The sequence below is a fragment of the Ursus maritimus genome, unplaced genomic scaffold (genome assembly GCF_017311325.1).
Source record: "Ursus maritimus isolate PB19 unplaced genomic scaffold, ASM1731132v1 scaffold_23, whole genome shotgun sequence".
Lineage (NCBI taxonomy): Eukaryota > Metazoa > Chordata > Mammalia > Carnivora > Ursidae > Ursus > Ursus maritimus.
This window is the reverse complement of record NW_024424786.1, coordinates 31117349-31137617: the sequence shown is the minus strand read 5'-3', so window position 1 is coordinate 31137617 and position 20269 is coordinate 31117349. Positions and strand designations below refer to the sequence as shown.

The 20269-nt window shown below is 42.8% G+C and overlaps 1 long non-coding RNA gene across 5 annotated transcripts in view; it reads right to left on the bottom strand.

Moving 5' to 3' along the window:
• The window catches only part of LOC103672300, an 87800-nt gene that overhangs the window by 40870 nt on the left and 26661 nt on the right, over nt 1-20269 (bottom strand). For 2 of the 5 annotated variants that reach the window (XR_005837104.1, XR_005837110.1), the window contains one exon: nt 19537-19646. The exons of the other annotated variants lie outside the window; for them this stretch is intronic. This is a non-coding gene — a long non-coding RNA (uncharacterized LOC103672300). The remainder of the gene's footprint in view (nt 1-19536; nt 19647-20269) is intronic. 5 annotated transcript variants of the gene reach the window in all.

Here is a 20269-nt window from a genome sequence, read left to right as displayed (position 1 = left end):
AGCCTTTCCAATTAATCAAGCACAAGGACATCCTTTTTTGGCAGTCCCGAAGTTAAATGACCGCCTTTGAGTCCCATACTCAAAGCAGGGGGCAAGCCAGCCAGAGAAGGAATAATTATTTGGATTACTGTGTTTTAGTATTTCTTTTTCTCTTTTAACCAGAGCGAGCCAGGTGCATATTTCAAATGCTAAACAGATGCCCTTCTGCTTTCATTCACTGGAAGAAATAGAATGCAGTATAGAAGTCTCTTTAGGCCTTATCTTTAGAAATAATAAATTGCACCCAAGTGAACACCCTGGAGCAATCTATTTTTTTCCAGTACCTTCTAGCTGACAGTCAATGTGGCTCCCAGGCGAGATATCAAAGAGCTGAGTAATCTTGAGGAGACAATAGTTCCCAAACCCCCTTTTCTCACTCCATCCCATTCCAGATGGGTGACATAAATCAAGTGCCTATAAAATAAAAGATAAGAGAGAGCTTCCCAGGTGATCTGGGATGATAGTTAAAACCATGGGCTCTAGAATCAGTAAAGCCCGGGATTCAAGTTCTCGCTCCATCACTTACCAGCTGTCTTCATGACCTCGGACAAGTGACCTAAGTTTCAATTTCCTCATCTGTCAAATGAGCTTAATAATTATGCTTTATCTGACACTTAGGGTCATCTCAAGAATTAAACAAAATAGTACAAACACTTAGCCCATAGTAACCATTCAATAAACGGTAGTGGAGAGAAACTGGGGAGCTGCTGACAGATCTATGACACTAGATCTATAACAGAGGCTCTCCCCTAGCCACAGCACTTCCCCTATGCTCCGTCTATGGACCTCATCACTTCCCTGTGCATCTTCGCCATCCCTATCACACCCCCGCTCTAAACATATCGCTCACAATGCTTGTCACACCCACTGCCCTTTGCTGTGGTTTGTTCTCCGCAATATTATAAGTAAGGAGTAGCTTATAGCTCTTAAAGCAAATCATCTTCGTAAAATACTGTGTATTAGTTATTTCAGCATTATAAAATCCAGGGCAGGGAAAGGCTATCCCAGCTCGGTAATGCAGATGGCACTAAAATCTTCACCATAAAAGTCACTGGGTGGCTCAGTTGGTTAAGCACCCAACTCTTGGTTTCTGCTCAGGTCATGATCTCAAGGTCCTGGGATCGAGCCCTGGCTCAGGCTCCACACTCAGTGGGGAGTCAGCTTGAGATTCTCTCCCTCTCTGGGGTGCATGGGTGGCTCAGTCGATTAAGCATCTGCCTTCCGCCCAGGTCATGATCTCAGGGTCCTCAGATCGAGCCCCCCATTGGGCTCCCTGCTCAGCATGGAGCCTGCTTCTCTCTCTCTCCCTCTCCCTCTGTGTGTATGCCCCACCCCTCTAGCTCTCACTCTCTCCCAAATAAATAAATAAATAATCTCCCTCTCCCTCGGCCCCTCCCCCACCTCTAAAACAAATAAATCTTTTAAAAAAGTTACACGAAGCCTAGCAACAGCCTGTAACAACACAAATACTACCTTTTTAAGGGCTGCCTGCAAACACAAAGCGTACTCAGGAAAAAAAAAAAAAAAAAGAAAGAAAAGGGAGAAAGGAAAGGAGGAAGGTTTGAAACATACTTACCTTTTATTTATTTTTTAAATACTTTTACTTCTTTTACTTTGTATTTAGTTATCTTTGATTTATGAGACACTGGCAAGGGATTTTCCTATGAGATCATGAAATCAGGACCACAACCCCAGAAAGAAGCTCTATTCTTCCCCTTTTTACAGTTGAGGAAACTAGAGCTCAGAGAGGGTGAGTGATTTACTCAGAGTCACACAGCCAGTTAGAGAAACAGTTCAAATCTCAACAAACAGATATGTATTTTTATGCCACCCCCTTCAAAAGTATTTTGCTAGCACTGTGTATAAATAGCTCCTGAAGTTTGCTAATGGTACAGACTGTGAGTCAACACCACAGACTTTCTCAATGTCAGAAAATGTCATCATGATCCATTTGCATTGCGGCATGGCACCTAAAGAAAATTTTTTATCTAATCCGTTGTCTAATCTTTTCCATCCACCTTTTATGGTGATAAACAGTGGCCTAGAGGAGCCAGCCAAGAACGTGAGGCGTGGCGCTCTTCCAGCCTTGACTAGCATGTCAGCACCCTCCCTCATTCATGCGGCCTTTACTAAATGACAAAATCTTTGTCTAAAATCTTGACTGTGTGGTCTTATGTGTCCACACCCTCCTGTTTCCAGCCGCACTGCAGTTGCTCTAGTTCAGGTCTTCAGATTATTACAATAAGCTCCCCATCATCTCCCCATGTGCAACCTCTCTCCGTTCCAATCTATTTTGCACCCATTACTGATTAATTTATCCATGACACCACTCATATCACAGCACTTAAATGCTTTCAGTAGCTTCCTATTGCCTATAGAAAGGCTATAGAAACCCTCTTATCCCCCATTCAAGACTTTCAATGATCTTTTTCTAATCTGTATTTCCAATATTAACATCCTTGCTCCAGTGCTCCCAGCAAATTGTATTTTTCACTAATGCCCTCAACTCCCCATATATTCACAAAATGATGCATCCAGAGACCAGTCTTCCCCCCGCCCAGCTCTACTTCCTCAAAGAGGATTCCGTTCTCAAAAGTGTCACCCCTTGTGCCTGAAGATAACTGGCAATGACTTTGAAGGCCACATGCTTCCATGTTCAAATTCAGCAGAGAAGAGGAATGTCTGCTTCCTGGTAGATCTCACTGTCCCTGACTGGCTTGACTTTTGTCATACACCATCCTTGAATCAATGCTTGTGGCCAGGGGATGGGATGGGTTCGTTGGAGGAACTCCCTGAATTTCCCGGTCATGAGGTTTGGGTGAGACTGACCCTTACCTTCAATTCAGGTATGAGCCCTAACTGACCTAGGGTAATAGACACTCCAGAGGCCTTTTCTTTCATGAAGCATTTCCTTTACTCCCCTAGCTAGAAAGCAAGTTCTTTCTCATTTGAACTTATGAACCTCTTTAACAGCATTTCTTTTGTTGCCATTACCACTATCTACCTTGCATTAAAGCTCTCCGTATTATCTCTGCATCCATCACACCCACAATCTCCTATGAGAATGGCTCTGTCCACAGTCCTTGGCTAAGCAGCCATCTCTGAGTCACTTTATGTGATCATAAATCACATCTACCCTGTCTCCCTGCCGACCATGCTGATCAGACCTGAGGTGGGCAGGCAACCATCAACAGGCCAGTAGCTTCTAGAGTGTCTAAAACAAACAGTTCTACCCAGAGACTTCAGTGATTAGCTTCGAAGACCGTGAATGAGCTGCCACAATGAGTGGACAGGAGCCACGAGGCAAGGCAATGACACAGAGGGTGGAGAATAAATGTTATCATCCTCGGGGACAAGGAAGCTAAGACTCAGAGAAGCCAAGTAATCTGCCTAATAGGTGGCCTAATCCTAAAGCCAACTCTCCCAACTAGTCCCCATACACTCAAATGGCTCCTCAAAGCAACCGCATTACATTCAATGCAGACCAATTCCTAATATACAAACTAATGGAGGGAAATGTTACTGGGGAATGAACAGAAGGATCATTGATCATTGGTGGTGGCTCCTTTCCCTGGGATGGTCTGGTCACCCACGCCTCTCTTCCTGCCCACTAGTCTTTTGGTCACTCCTTTCGAGGTTGCCTAAGAACATTTCCCCCACATCACACCCTGATCTGAAATGGTTTTCATCTACTGTCAGCCAAGAGAGGTCTCATTGACCCTGATTATGACAAGCAGAAGGCAAAACCCTGGAAGAAGGCTGCTGTACTGGATTCCTGTGGGGGAGGCCACCCAGCCCACAACAACCACCATCTCTTAGAAGTTTCCTCCACTCCCACCCAAGAATGGGTGCCAGCAGCTCTGTGCTAGGTACCTTCATCTCTACGGACTCGTCTTACTTTCACGAAAACCTTGAGATGCACAACTGAGAGTAAGTCCACCATGCAAGGCCACTGTTCTCTAACATGCTGTCATCATGATTTTAACTCAGGTCTGGCTGGCTCCAAAGCCCTTGTTCTTTCCACTGTTCAATGCTGCCTCCAAAATGGAAAGACAAATGAAACTATTGCATTTGACTCAGGACACAACATAACTAAGATCTTGACTTCATTTTCTTTTTATTTAAAAGGCATCGGTAGAACTCACAATAGACTGTTATCTTTAGCCTTTCTTTGGGCAATGACACATCTGTAAAACACCAAACAAACCCCTGACTTGCTTAACAAGCTGGTATCGTGAGTCTGGGGAATCTGTGCACATGGCCACGTCCAACCATGGGATCTGTGTTGAAACAAGTGACTGTCCCAGGGGTACTCGGTCAGATGGCTTAGGATTCTCTTGCGATGAGGATATTACTGATGAGAAATGTTTAAAGGCCTGAGGAAAAACCCTCCCTCAGTTATGGAACACTTCCAATATATCTGAGTAGAGTTGGAAATGTGTATGTAACATCCTGATGGGAGTCTTTTCTGCAAGTCCAAAGCAGTTTAGGCAAGTTGCTCCAGAAACACTCCCCAAATGCAGCTAAATTCCAAAAAGTAAGTGGCTCATGTTCTATTTTCGAATCACTGTTTCACCGTGGGCTTCTACTGCTCCAGTCTATTCAAATAACACCACACTGATTTGAAAGAAGGAAATATTTTCTCTATTTCATTTATAAAGTCAGTAAATTTATTCTGAGCGCCAATACGTGGCAGGTGCTAACGATTCGACGGTGAATAAGCACCATCTCTCCCATTAAGGAGCTTCAGTTTTTAATTCATACGATGTCTCTGCAATTCCATTATAGGTACTAATGAGAGCTTCTTTCTGCTGATGAATTACAGTTCATTTGAGTGTCATAATCATCCTGGAGTAGGCAGAGCAGGCTTTACAATCTCCATATTATAAACAAGGAGCCTGAGATGAAAAAAGTTATGTGTTTTCTCCAAAGTCCCACAACTTGTAAGTAGGAGATCTGAGAGTCAAGCCCACTTAATCAGAGAGTCCCATTCATGGAGTCAACAGTGCTCCGATCATATTTGAAACTTGATATTTCTTGCAGATGCACAGATTCCTGTTTGTGGTACGCCAGAGTAAGGGCTAGCACACTAGGGCCTATGGGTCATATATGCTACCACCTGTGTTATAAATAAAATTTTATTGGAACACAGTCACACTCATTCACTATGCAAATAACTATGCAAATTAACTAAGATTGCTTTCATGCTACAACAGCAGAGAGAGAGGTTGCAATGGAGACTGTGAGGTCCGAAAAGGCCTAAAATACTATTTCTGGCCATTTATAGATGTTTGCTGACTGTTGGTCCATAATATAAATTTAACTTGTCTTCCCCTTGATTGCTGTCTTTGGCCAGAGTCATGGATCGGTCTGAGACAAAGGGGTTCAATCTGAGGCTTTTAAAGATCACAGTTCCATAAATTCTACCTTTCACAGGGCTTTTCTCCTTCTGACCTCAGATATTGCCTTCCTTCTCAGTTCCAGGGGAAGACCAAGCAAATGTGCACATTTGAATGGTCAAGGCTTCCAGTCGCCCAGCTCACGCTTCTCCACCCAACGCACTCTTTGTGATGCCTTCACAGCAATTTGATTCCATCAGTGAAAGTCTTGACCCCAGATACCCTCAGCTCTCACTAACTCAACAAGCAGGCCATACATTCTGTCTTTGATGCTAGGCAAACCTAGTATGGTTTTGATTAGATAATTCTAATCAATAAAGTTGTGCCAAAAGTGGGTGCTGGTCTTCCTAACAACATCCCCAAATTTGGCCATAGTTAGGTATGTTTTACTTCCTACTATCTCACCCCACATTATTTGTACATCTCAGGATCCATGGAGGCCAATGAGGAAGAACTCCTGCAACTTTCCCCTCTTCTGCACTCCTTCCTGCAAGAGGGGAAAAAGATCAGCCCAGAGCAGAGTTTATTTTAAAATCTTAGACATGGGGGGTGGGAGGTGCCTGGCTGTCTCAGTCGGTGGAATGTGTGATTCTTGATCTCGGGGTTGTGAGTTTGAGTCCACATTGGGTGTACAGATTACTTAAAAATGAAATCTAAAAATAAAATAAAATCTAAAACAACAAAAAAAATGTGGACATGGGGCAACCCCAGAACTGTCTACTGCATCAGTGGAACCTAATGCAGGCTCCCTCACACAGAGCTATAACCCAGTACTGCACATACTCAAGTGTCATTAGGGAACGAGCAGCCAGCAGAATCGTCCGCCTATCACCTATTCAGCTTGGCCCAGTGCTGCCTACAACGCTGCGGTTAACATGTATGTGTATGTTTTCATATATGTACACACATATAATATATACACCTATTCACACACATATAATGAATTGAATTAAAACTAATTTCTGAAATTTTGCTTCCAGTTTCAGGTGATAGGGATGAAAGTTACTGCATCTTTACATGATCTGGTAAGACTCAGAGTCTAAAGGGGTTGGGTATTTTTTCATTTAATAAACCTTTATTAAGATGTCTAGACGCCCAGTTCCTTTGAGCAGTGAATAACGTGCTCAGCTATATATGGCAACCTTAGATGCAGGAAACTTGAAGATGCCCTTGAGGAGCCCATCTGGTTGGGGAAAGAATAGGGAAACACACATGATATCGTAACAGTGACATAATAAAGTGATGTTCAAATACTGTGAGAGGAAGAAGCGATCAAGGATAAGGAGGCACAAAAACATGGGGCCGGTTTAGGGAACACTGAATCTGCCTGGGCAGAAGGGGGAAGGAACTTTATTCTTCTGCTTCTGCACCAGTGGTTGTCAAGCCTAGAAGGTAATCTAAATCCCTTCAGGAGCACTGAAGTATCCGGCCATTAAAAAATGAGGGTAGCACAGTCGTTAAGCGTCTGCCTTCGGCTCAGGGCGTGATCCCGGCGTTCCGGGATCGAGTCCCACATCGGGCTCCTCTGCTGGGAGTGTGCTTCTTCCTCTCCCACTCCCCTGCTGTGTTCCCTCTCTCGCTGTCTCTCTGTCACATAAATAAATAAAATCTTTTTTAAAAAAAATTAGGAAACCAGGGCCCCAGGTGGCACAGTTGGTTGGGCGCCTGACTCTTGGTTTCAGCTCAGATTGTGATCTCCGGGTCGTGAGATCAAGCCTCACGTGGGGCTCCGGGCTCAACACAGAGTCTGCATGAGATTCTCTTTCCCTCTGCCCCTCCCCCCCACCCCTCCCATGCACGAGCTCTCTCTCTCTCCCTCAAATAAATAAATGAATCTTTAGGGGCACCTGGGGGCTCAGTCGGTTAAGCATCTGCCTTCAGCTCAGGTCGTGATGCCAGGGTCCTGGGATGGAGCCCCACATTGGCTCTCTGCTCAGCCGGGAGCCTACTTCTCCTTCTCCCTCTGCTACTCCCCCTGCTTGTGCTTGCTTTCTCTCTCTCTCTCTCAAATAAATAAAATCTTTAAAAATAAATAAATCTTTTTTTTAAATGAGGAAATCATGCCACTTGCAACAACATGAGCATTATGCTAAGTGAAATAACTCAGACAAAGGAAAACAAATACTGAATGATCTCACTTATATGTGGAACCTAAAGAAAAGACAAAACCAAACTCATAGAAAAAGAAATCAGATTTGAGGTTACAGGGGGTGGAGGGGAGACAGGATAAAGGTGGTCAAAAGACATAAACTTCTAGTTACAACTTAAATAAGTGTTGGTGGTGTAACGTACAACAGAATGACTATAGTTCACACTGTTGTATCCTATATAGGAAAGTTCAGGGAGCAAATCCCAAGAGTTCTCATCACAAGGAGAATATATATATGTATACATTTGTATCTATATGAGATAAGAGTTGTAACTAAACTTATTGTGGGAATCATTTCACAATATATCTAAGTCAGATCATTATGCTGTAAACTTATACACTGCTGTATGTCAGTTATAGCTCAATGAAACTGGAAGAAATAAAAGCAGTGATTTAAAACTAAAAATGAGGGCTGCCTGGGTGACTCAGTCAGTTAAGCATCCGACTCGATTTCAGCTGAGGTCGTGATCTCTGGGTCGTGAGATCGAGCCCCCTCTCCGGCTTGTGCTCAGTGCACAGTCAGCTTGAGATTCTCTTTCTCCCTCTCCCTCTTCCCCTCCCCCTCTCACATGCTCTCTCTCTCTCTCTCTCTCTCTCTCTCAAATAAATAAATAAAATCTTAAGAAAAAAAAACAAAAACTAAAGATGAGGGGTACCTGGCTGGCTCCATTGGTGGAGCATGCAATTTTGATCTCAGGATTGGGAGTTGGAGCCCCACACTGGGCGTAGAGATTACATTTTTTAAAAAACTAAAAATGAGAAAAGAGAAAGGAAATGACCCCCATGCTCACCCATCTGGGTGGAGCTTAAGCATCCGCTGTGTACTAAGTTCCCCCAGGTGATGTCAATGCTTTGCTGGTTAGGAACCACAGGTGTGAACCGAGCCCCCACCCAGCACCCAGTTTCTCGTGGTGAAATCGTAGTGTTCAGAACTTTCTCCCTACAGTAAAAGGGAAGTGAAAGTTCTGTAGTCACTAGAACTGACTGCCCAGGTGAAATTTCCATTCTGCTTTAGAAAGAGAAAAGCACCTGAGGCCTGAGGTGACCCGTCCATCCAATGGGCTAGCTACATGGGACGTGTAAGAACTTTCCATCCACTGATGCAGCAGCTACAAGGATGCAGGGAGAGGGAAGGGGCAGTCTGGCCAAGAAAGCAGCCTATGGGCAGGAATCCTGATGAGGAACCTGTTCTGGTGCCTGTGAACCTGACCATGAGGCCACACCCACCAAAGAACTCTTCCTTCCTGACTTCCTTGGTTATGACCTGTGTGTTTGGGAAATTCAGTGCTGGCTACCCGGTTGAGAGATAAAGCATGTTCCTAGGACACCAGCAAGGCAGGCAAACACACACACACACACACACACACACACACACACGCACGCACGCACGCAAAATAAGAAGGGAAAATTTGCTTTTTTAAAAAAGCTCTGATGCCGTCATAGGAAAAAATATTTTCCCTTAGGTCTGTATATTATATATTGTTCCTAGTTCAAATTACTTGAGGGGATAGAGGCGTACCACAATTTTTTTTGCCTTTTTTTAAATTAATAAACTTTACTTTTTAGAGCAGTTTTAGGTTCACAGCACAACTGAATGGAAAGTACAGAGTTCTGCCCCTGTCCTCACACAAGCATAACTTCCCCCACTATCAAGATCCCCCACCAGCGTGGTACATTGGTTACAATCCATGAACATACATTGATACATCATCACCCAAAGTCCATACTTTCCTTTAGACTCACTCTTGGTGTTGCACACTGAGTATGGACAGATCTATAATGACACGTATCCACCATTGTGGTATTGTGCAGAAGAGCTGCACTACCTTAAAAATCCTCGGTGTTCTGCCTATTCACGCCACTCCCCGCTAACCCCTAGCAACCTTTAATCTTTTTACTGTCTCCAAAGTTTTGCCTTTTCCAGAATGTCATATAGTTGGAATCATACAGTATGTAGCCTTTTATAGATTGGCTTCCTTTACCTAGTAACATGCATTTAAGTTTCCTCCATGTCTTTTCATGGCTTAATGGCTCATTTCTTTTTAGAAGTAATAATATTCCATTGTCTAAATGTACCATAATTTATTGATCCATTCAGCCACTGAAGGGGATCTTAGTTGCTTCCAAGTTCCGACAGCTATGAAAAAGCTGTTATAAACATCCATGTGCAGGTTCTTACGTACACATAAGTTTTCAATTCATTTGGGTAAATACTATGGAGCATGATTGCTGGATCATACAGTAAAAGTCTGTTTAGCTTTGTAAGAAAATGCAAACTGTCTTTCAAAGTGGCTGCACCAATTTGGCATTTGCACTGGCAACGAACGAGTGTTCCTGTTGCTCCACACCCTCACCAGCATTTGGTGCTGTTAGTGTTGGGGATTTTGGTCCTTCTAATAGGTGTGTGGTAGGACCTCATTGTTATTTTAATTTGCAGTTCCCTAATGACATATGTTACTGAATATCTTTTCATATGCTTACTTGCCATCTGCATATCTTCTTTGATGAGATTGCTCTTTAGAATATAGACTTTAGATCTTTCTTCTTTTCTAACGTATGCATTCAATGCTATAAATTTCCCTCTAAACACTTTCACTGCATCCCGCAAAATTTGGTAAATTGTGGTCTCACTTCTATTTAGTTCAAAATAGTTCTTAATTTCTCTTGAGATTTCTTTGTCATTTAGAAATGTGTTGTAATCTGAACATAGACATAGTACAATTTATATTCTGTTGAATTTGTTAATTCAATGTGTGTTTTTTGGCCCAGAATGTGGTCTATTTTGATGAGTGTGCCATGCGAGCTTGAGAAGAAATGTAATCTATTGTTGGATGAAGTAGTCTACAGATACCAGTTTTATCCAATTGATTGATGGTATTGTTGAGTTCACCTCTATCCCTGGATCCTCAGATCATGACCTGAGCTGAAATCAAGATTTAATTAATCTTGATTAATTAGCCAGTTGCTTAACTGACTAAGCCACCCAGGCGCCCCCTCTCAACACTTTAAATACTTCACTCTTCTTGCTTGCTTGCTTGCTGAGAAAATGTAGTTTTTATCTTCATTCCTCTTTAAATACGAGTTTTGTTTTGTTTTCCTTCTGGCTTCTTTCAAGATTTTTTTCTTTATCTTTGATTTTCCAATGTTTGAATATGATATACCTAGGTATAGTTTTTTGTTTTTTGTTTTTTGGTTTTTTTGGTCATTTATCCTGCTTGGTGTTCTCTGAGCTTCCTTGGGGTTGGGGCCTGACATGAATTTAGGGAAATTCTCAATCATCATTGCTTTAAATATTGCTTCTGTTCCTTTTTCTCTGTTCCTTCTAATATTCTCATTACATGTATGTTAAACTTTTTGTAATTGTCCCACAGTTCTTGGATATTCTATTCTGGGTTTTGGTTTTGGGTTTGTTTTGGGTTTTTGTTTTGTTTTGTTTTGTTTTTTTCAGTCTTTTGTTCTCTCTGCTTTTCAGTGTTGGAAGTTTCTATTGTCATATCCTCAGGCTCAGAGATTCTTTCCTCTTTCCTCTTTCCGTGTGCTGTCTACTAATGAGCCCATCAGAGACATTCTTCATTTCTGTTACAGTGTTTTCTTTATCGCTAGCATTTCATTTCATTCTTTCTTAAAATTTTTTTTTCTGGGGGCGCCTGGGTGGCACAGCAGTTGGGCGTCTGCCTTCGGCTCAGGGCGTGATCCCGACGTTGTGGGATCGAGCCCCGCGTCGGGCTCCTCTGCTGGGAGCCTGCTTCTTCCTCTCCCACTCCCCCTGCTTGTGTTCCCTCTCTCACTGGCTGTCTCTATCTCTGTCAAATAAATAAATAAAATCTTTAAAAAAAAAAAATTTTTTTTCTGTTTACATTTCTGTTCTTGAATGTTGTATACTTTTTCCATTAAAGCCCTTGGCATATCAATCATAGCTTTTAAAAATTCCTGGTCTGATAATTCCAACATTCCTACCATATCTACTTCTGGTTCTGATACTTGTTCGGTCTCCTCAAGCTATGTTTTCTGCCTGTTGAGTATGCTCGTAATTTTTGTCGTTGTCGAAAGGCTGGCATGATGCACTGTGTAAAAGGAATTGCAATACATAGGCCCTTAGTAACATGGTGGTGGTAAGGGGTAGGTGGCAGGGATAGATTCTACAATCCTACAATTAGGTCTCAGTGTTCGGTGAGCCTGTGCCCCTGGACTGTGAACTTTGTCCACACTGCTCAGCTCCTGCCCCCATCTTAGGTGGGGCAGGATGGCTGGAAGGGCTGGAGTTATGTATTTCCCTTCCCCCAGGCAGGTTAGGCTCTGATAAAACCCCAGGAGGTTAAGCTCTGGTAAAATAGTTTATCCCGAGGACAGGCACTATTAAGAACAACAGAATGCTTTGACATATTTCAAAATGGCTCCTTTTTTCCCTCCACCTGCCAAAAGTATGAGTACTTTTCTCCGATATTTACTCTGGGGATCTGCTGGAGCTCCTGAACGTAAAAGTCACAAAAATAGCGCCTGCTCCGCCCCACGAATGGGTCCCCTGGAGTTTTGAACTCTCAGAGTTGACCACACTGAGCCTCCAGCGATTTGTCCTTTACAGTTCAGGATTTTCTACCATGGAACTGCTTCCCAAGGCAATCTCGGCCCCTGAAAGTTGCGATTCTCCGTATCCACCTGTCTGTCCTCCCAATTCTGGGAATAGCAGTTTGCTCTGTGACCTCACTTCTTTGACAGATCTAAGAAAACCTGTTGATTTCTCAGTTTGTTCAGCTTTGTCCTTGTGGTTAAGGACAGAGCGGCAATTTCTAAGCTCCTTGCATGCTGGAATTAGAAACTGGAAGTCCCGCACCATGATTTTTTCAAGACTGAGGTTCTCTAAAAGGTTTTACTCTGCTCTCGGTGAACTGAATTTCAGTTAACATGTGTCAAGCACCAATCCATGAGCCAGATGTGTGGCAAATACTTTCACACTCATAGCTCATTAAGTCCTCACAACAGCCCTGAGAGGTGGGTATTAAAATTATCCCCATTTTACAGATGAGGAAGTGGATACTGGAAAAATTTTAATCAGTTGACAAGATTACACAAGTGGAAAGCAGAGATAATACTAAAACCCAGGTCTTCTTCTAACTCCAAGGCCAGGGACTTAACTTTGAAAAATGAAAAGTCTTAAATGATTTCCTGCTCCTCTTCCTCCTCTCTCTGGAACCTTCCCGTCTGTTTGGGTTGGCATGGAGGTGTGGGCATTGGGAAAGCTGAGGTCCACCCACTGAATCAATGCCATAGCAGAGGCCTGACCAACTACACGGCAAATGTAATTCAGGTTTACTCTAACCTCCCAAAATGTACTGCAGAATTAGTAGACAATTGTCACTGTCCAATTTCAGCAAGCAGTTCTCCCATTTCATTTTTGACTGTATAGACCAGAGGTTCTCAACCAGGGTCCACAGATTCCTCAAGGGTCCTCAGGGGCTTCAAGAGGTTTCTGAATCTCTTTGAAATCACGTTCCATTTTGTAGGTGTGAGAAAACGTGAATTCTTCAAGGAGAGGGTTTTTCCTCTTTCATTAAATTCTCAAAGCTTTCTCCAACACAAACGAGATTAAAAGATAATCAATACAGGCTTTGTCCAAGATGAGTTTGTTTTTCAATTTCCTAACTCCAGCCCAGGGAAAGGACCAGATACAAGTAAGGAATGCAGCAATTCGTATCAGGAAATAATAATCACACTAATACTTCGGTAATTACTTTTTTCCTCTGTGCTGATAGGGACACAGATCTGGCTTTGGTGAAACCAGAAAAAAGAAACCCCAACAATTTGTGCTGAGACCAAGAGGATGCATCTGTTTCCGGAATCAACCAGATCAAATGAGCCCTGCATCAAACGCCGCCTGTGCGGAGACTTTATTTTCTTCCAAAGAAAGATGAAGCACTGACACAAAGGGGGTGGGGGAAACATGCCCAAGCCAAAGGAAAATACAAGCTCTACTCTGGGCTAATGCCAATGGATTTCTTGATATGGTGCCTTCTCCAAACTAAATTTCACTCCTAACAAGTATCATTTCTAAAGTGCCTGTAAAGTAACTCCACTCTCTGGGATCTTTATACAATGGGAGGCTTTGGCTCCGACTGACTTGTTTCAGTCAGTGCTACATTGCATATTTGTCACCCACTCCGGCATCTTCCCCACTCTTCCTCATACCTGTCACGATCAGATCATGCTTAATTTTTTTTTAAAGATTTTATTTATTTATTTTAGAGAGGGACAGAACGTGTGGGAGGGGCACAGGGAGAGGGACAGACAGAATCTCAAGCAGACTCCATGCTGAGCGGGGAGCCCGATGCAGGGCTGGATCCCAGGTCCCTGAGATCATGACCTGAGCTGAAACCAAGATCAGATGCTTAACTCACTGTGCCACCCAGGTGACCCTAGCCATGCTTAATTCTTTGCCAATGTTCTCAGTTGCCTCTGCACCTTTGCATTTTCTCTTCCCTCCCATTTGTTGTTCCCTCTACTTGAAATGCACTTCAGGGGCACCTGGGTGGCTCAGCCATTAAGCGTCTACTTTCAGCTCGGGTCATGATCCCAGGGTCCTGAGATCAAGCCCCGCATGGGGCTCCCTGCTCAGCGGGAAGCCTGCTTCTCCCTCTCACACTCCCCTTGCCTGTGTTCCCTCTCTCGCTGTCTCTCTCTGACAAATAAATAAATAAATTCTTAAAAAAAAAAAATGAAATGCACTTCAACCCCCCTGGCTATCTCCTCCTCAGCCCAAGGGACATCTCTTCTAGACAGTTTTCTTCAACCCTTTAGGAAGAATTGTCTGCCCTCGATACCTCCATAGCTCCTGTGCTTACACTTTCCCTACCACCCAGTGCACCATTCCCTCCGAAGCTCCTGGAGGGCAGGAGTGGGGTCTTTCGCCTGGGACCTCAAGGTGCACCTCACACATAATAAGCTTTTACTGAATACGTGTGAAATGAATGAGCAGTCAATTTCTCACCAGTGCCTAAATAAGGAGCAGTAAGTAATAGACCCTTGCGTAAATATTCTGCTATTGAAAGTAATAGAAAAAATATTCTTTTTTTTACCCTCTCTTGGAACCTGGGGGTTTTAGAAATACTGACCTCTCAATATCAAAAAGTTCAATTTAACACACCTGCCCATATCAAAGATGCTGTAAGAAAAAAAAGAAATGATTACATAATCTGACTTATTATAAGAAAACATTATGTAAGACACTTAGAAAAAAGAAAAGTTTTGGATTTTAGCCTCAAAAATATCTGTTTTCTTTTTTCTGAGGACGTTACCGTGATATTTGGGGTAAATGGCCACCATTGAACATTTCTTTAAATCTTCTGCATGGGACATATAAATTCCTTTAAGTATCTGGTTTTCCAAGAAGCTGAATCAGAGATGTTTATTTAGTCATAATGATGTTCAGCTCTATGTTCGAAAAATATGGTTGCAAAACAGAGAGAACTATATAAAGCGTTTAACTCCCTTCCTCTAAGAAAGATAATGTGTGGAGAGAAAGAAGGAAAATGAGCCAGAGATCAGTGACTTCAGTAATTACATCTGATTGGGAAGACCTGAGCCTGGTCTCTGATTGCTTCATGCGCTTAAGGCAAATGAAATTAATTGAATCCCCACAAAAAGAAAGACTCTAATCCCAGAAATGGGATTTGAAATAAATCCATATTCTTGAAAGAAGAGAAGAGCTGCTCTCTTTCCTGCAGGCAGGTAGCTGCATAAAATGACCAGCCCATGCTAGGATTCTGATTCTTTTTTCATGCTGACATGGTATAAGATCGTAAGTTTTTAGAGTTTAAAGGGACTTGGAAGATCAATTACTCCAGTTATCACCCATACCCATCCTGATTGGACTCATAGCGCTCTGTCATATCTCGGAGAGCACACAGGTGGAGTCCAACCTGGAATAGACTTCTCTCAGAAGAAATGTGGTCCTCTGAATATTTGCCCCAAGGATCGTCTGGTCGAAATGCCTTCATTTCTCTCACAAGGAGGACGCTGTCTAAATATAGGCTCCCCACAGATACGCCCATTGCCTTATGATGAACAAAGTGGGTTCTCATCACAGCATCTAATTCAATAAAGAATGACCCAATGGTTCTCCGGGGTCACCCAGCTTGTTAATGGTGGAAACTGGACCAGAATTCCTGGTGTAATTCTCTTTCCCCTTCACCACGATACTTCCTGAAAACTATCCCAAAATGCTGCTTGTACAGTCCTGAGCAGGAGGGTTTGGCCATATCAATGAGAGAATATGGAGGCAAGTTTCAAATTCTGCTCTTTTACAATGAATTCACAAATCCCTTCATGAGGTGGGCACACTGCACACAGCCCTGGAACAAGGAAATGTGAAAGAGGTATCTCAAGGCTGAGGAGAAACCGGTAACACCAAAGCTGGTGGTGTTTTGCCTTATTCTAAAGCACTTCACAGAATTAGAGGGGAGGATGTACTGCGAGAAACATTTCTCAAACTTCAATGCGCCTAGAGGCACCTCAGGATGGTGGTGAATGCAGACTCTGATCCACAAAGTCTGGGGTGGGGCCTGAGATCGTGCATTTCTAACATTCTTTCAGGGTTTCCCAATGCTGCTGGTCCAGGGGCACACCGTGAGGAGCTAGTTGTAAGGAAGAACATCCGTCTGGGCGGCAGAAGGCTTGCATCCAAATCTCAGCTGTGCATTTATAAGCCATGAAAACTTGGGCAAGTCTCACTCTAAGTCTGTGTCCTCATCTGAAAAGTGGGGGTTCTAACCACATCGCTAGAGGTATCAAGAGCCTTGAGGCTGTCCTCTGTCATCCCTTTACTGGGGCTCTATCCTAAGCATGTGCGCACACAGATGTGCAGGAATATTTCAGCCATCAAAGGTGTTTATCACAATATTTTTCGTAATAGTGAAAAACAAGAAGAAACCTAAATAGCCACAATTAGGGAAACGTTTTGGTAAGCTAGGATATATCCATTGAATTGAATATTAAGTAGCCATTTAAAATCATATTTAGAGAAAAGACACAAGAATATGGGGAAATGTTCATGCACTAACACACTCAAGTTTTCAAGCCAAAATATAAACCTATATGTACAGAATAATCTCTACACTAAATATATGAAATCCCCACCCTTGTTGACTCACAGCGACACTGAGAATAAAATGAGAGGAATTGATAACTCAGTGTATAACTAGGAGGCATTATTGTGACTCTTTTCTAATGGCACTGAGAAAATCCAGGTCAGGTCTCATTGTGTGCTTTGGCAGCCTGCCCTAATTCTGCAACATAACATTTCCTAGAAGGGCCAGCTCCCATCTGAACATTCCCTCTCTGCAGGAAGAATTCATTCTGACTATGCTCTAAAATATGACTGTAAGGAGAAAAGAAGGTGTATTTCCTGTGTATGTTGTTACCTTTGTGAAAGAGGAATGAGGGGACAATTTTTTTAAGAGTTTTCTGGTACAAACTATTTAAAAGATAAGGTTCGAGGGGTAGAAGCTGATCGAACTTGGGTTTGCATCTCAGATTTGTCATTTATTGGTTGTGAGACCTTGGACCCCTCAAACACCCATTTCTCTGAGCTTCAATTTTCAAATCTACAAAACAGCTCTCACAGTATTCATCTCCTATAAAGTAGTGTGAGGAGTAAGTGAAGTAATTCACGGAAAGTGCCTAGGATAGCGTCTGGTACACAGTAGATTCTCAAGAAGGCATGGCTAATTGTGGAAGACAGGCCCTGAGGCGGCCCCTAGGCTCACACCTTGTGTGGGTACAGGTGGGATATTTGACTTGCTCGTAACCACTAGAATGTGAGTGCAAATGTGCAAATGAGATTAGAGGTACAATTATATACATAAGGCTCCGTCCTGCTAGCACACACCAGAGAGATTCACCTGTCCACTGCTGGCTTGCAAGAGGTAAGCTGCCGTGTTGCAAGAGGGAATTTAGAGAGGGCCACGCAGTGAGGAATTGTGGGAACTGTGGGCCACCTCTGGTAGCTAAGAGTGGCCCCTGGCTTAGAGCCAGCAAGAAAACGCAGACCTCAGTCATACAACCAAAAGGAAATGAGTTCTGAATGATCTTGGAAATTAATTCTTCACCGCTGGAGCCTCTGCAGATTCCAATGCAGCCCAGCTGCCACTCTGATTACTGCCTGATGAGATCCTGAGCAGAGGACCCAGCTAAGCCATGCCAGACTCCAGACCGTGAGATAATACACATGCTGTCTTAAGCCTCTAGATTTGTGGTAGTTAGTTACACAGCAATACAAAACCAACACACTCATATAAAGTAGATAACTCACACTTATCTTTTGCCCACTGCAATGAACCAGCTCACTTCCTTCTCACCAATGTTTACTGAGCAGTCCCTATTCTGTTGGAGCCGAATCTTGGAAGAGGGGATAGAACCTACCCTTGGTGACCTGAAAGTCATTAGAGGAGACAGAGAAAAAAAAATCAACAATAAAGGGCAGTAAGTGCTATGATCAAGAGAGTTGAGCTTCACAGTGGAACAGTTCAGCGAGATCACGAGGGATCTGGCTCAATTTGGAATCAGCCAGGCAGAGAGGAGGAGGAAAGAAAGGTATTCCAGACTGATGGACTGGCACAGCCAAAAGCATGGGCGTGAGAAGTTGCCCACCGTACCTCAGGAAAACCAAGGGGTCGACAAGGAATTTTCACCAGATCAAAGTACGCCCAGCTAATAAATGAGGAAGGAATTATAGGTTTAGAATATCACTGTTTTGTAACCTTAAGCCCCTGATGAAATGACAGATCAAGGCAATGATCGTTAATGTCTGCTCAAAGAGAAACACCAGACATCAAGTCCTTTTATATTGTGGTAAAAACAGCTTAACATTAAATTCACCTTTTTAACCATTTTAAAGTGTACAATTCAGGGGCATTTAGTGCATTCACAATATTGTGCAACCATCACCACTATCTAGATCTAGAACATTTTCATCTCACCAAAAGGAAACCCCACACTCATTAAGCAGTTGCTCCCCATTTCTCCCCTCCTCCAGCCCATGGCAACCACTAACCTGCTTCCTGTCCCTATGAATTTGCCTATTCTGCCTATTTCACATAAATGGGAAAATCACGCAATACATGGCTCTTATGTCTGGCTTATTTAACTTAGCACATTTTCAAGCTTCAACCATGCTGTAGCATGCGTCAGTACTTTATTCCTTTTTACGGCTGAATAATAGTTCATAGTATGGATGTGCCATGTTTTGGTTATTCATCTACCATTTGATGAACATTGGGGGTGTTTCCATCTTTTGGGTTTTGTGAATAACTCTACAATGAACATTTGTGTGCAACTGTTTGTTTGAATACCTGTTTTCCCCTCTTTTGAGTCCACACCTGGGAGGAGAATTGCAGGGTCATATGATAATTCTACACTGAACCTATTGAAAAACTGCCAAACTGCTTTTCACTACTGCTGAGCCATTCTGCATTCCCACCAGCCATAGATGAGTGCTGAAGCTCCCCCACATCCTTGTCAACACTTAGGTTCTGGTTTTTGTTTGTCTGGCCATCGCAGTGGTGTGAAGTGATATTACCAAGTGCCTTTGGTGGAAGTACACCTGCGAAGTATTCTTGACAAGGTTGAACTGACTTAGATGGAGCCCCTAGAGCTGTGCTGTACAAAAAAAAAAAAAAAAAGTAACTACTGGCCACAAGCAGCTATTCACACTTGAAGTGCAGACTAGCAACATTTCAAATGCTAATAGCTACTTCTCGTGGCCAGCAGTTACTGTTTTTTGCACAGCACAGATGTACAGGAAGTATACAGCACATGCTGGATTTCTGAGGCTTAGCATGAAAAAGAATGTAAAATATTTCTTTAATGACCTTTTATATATACTACATGCTGAACTGTTCATATTTTGGTTATATTGGGTTAAATAAGATATATTATTAAAACAAATTTCAGGGGCACCTGGGAGGCTCAGTTGGTTGGGCGTCCGACTCTTGATCTCAGCTCAGGTCTTGATCTCAGGGTCCTGAGCTCAGGCCCCATGTTGCGCTCCATGCTGGACGTGGAGAGTACTTAAAAAAAAAAAAATGAATTTCATCTTCTCATTTCCACTTTATTCTTTTAAAGATTTTATTTATTTGAGAGAGAGCATGCACACAAGCTGGGGGGAGGGGCAAAGAGAGAGGGAGAAGCAGACTCCATGCTGAGCTCCATCCCAGGACCCTGGGATCATGACCTGAGCCAAAGGCAGATGCTTAACCAACTGAGCCACCCAGGCGCCCCGCATTTCACTTTATTAATGTAGCTACTAGAAAATGTTAAATTGCCCTTGCGATTTACATTCTATTTTTACTGGACAACACTGCTCTAAATCTAAGTATCAGTTTACAGGAAATACAGAGAACAAACATGCTAAACAACATCATAAGGCTGCCATCATTAAAATCTACTATGTGGGAACTACAAAAGACTCCGTTTCTTCAATAAATAAATTGAAAGGTTAGAAAAAGAGGGTGGGGAGCCTATGGGTTAAAAGAAATGTAAGAGACATACCAGCAACCTTGTTTGGATACCAGTTAGAGAAACCAGCACTAACAATCTAAAGAAATTTGAACGCCTACTGGTTATTTGATGATAATCAGGAAATATTGTTTTTTAGAGTCATAATGGTATTTTGATTATCTTTTTTAAGGCT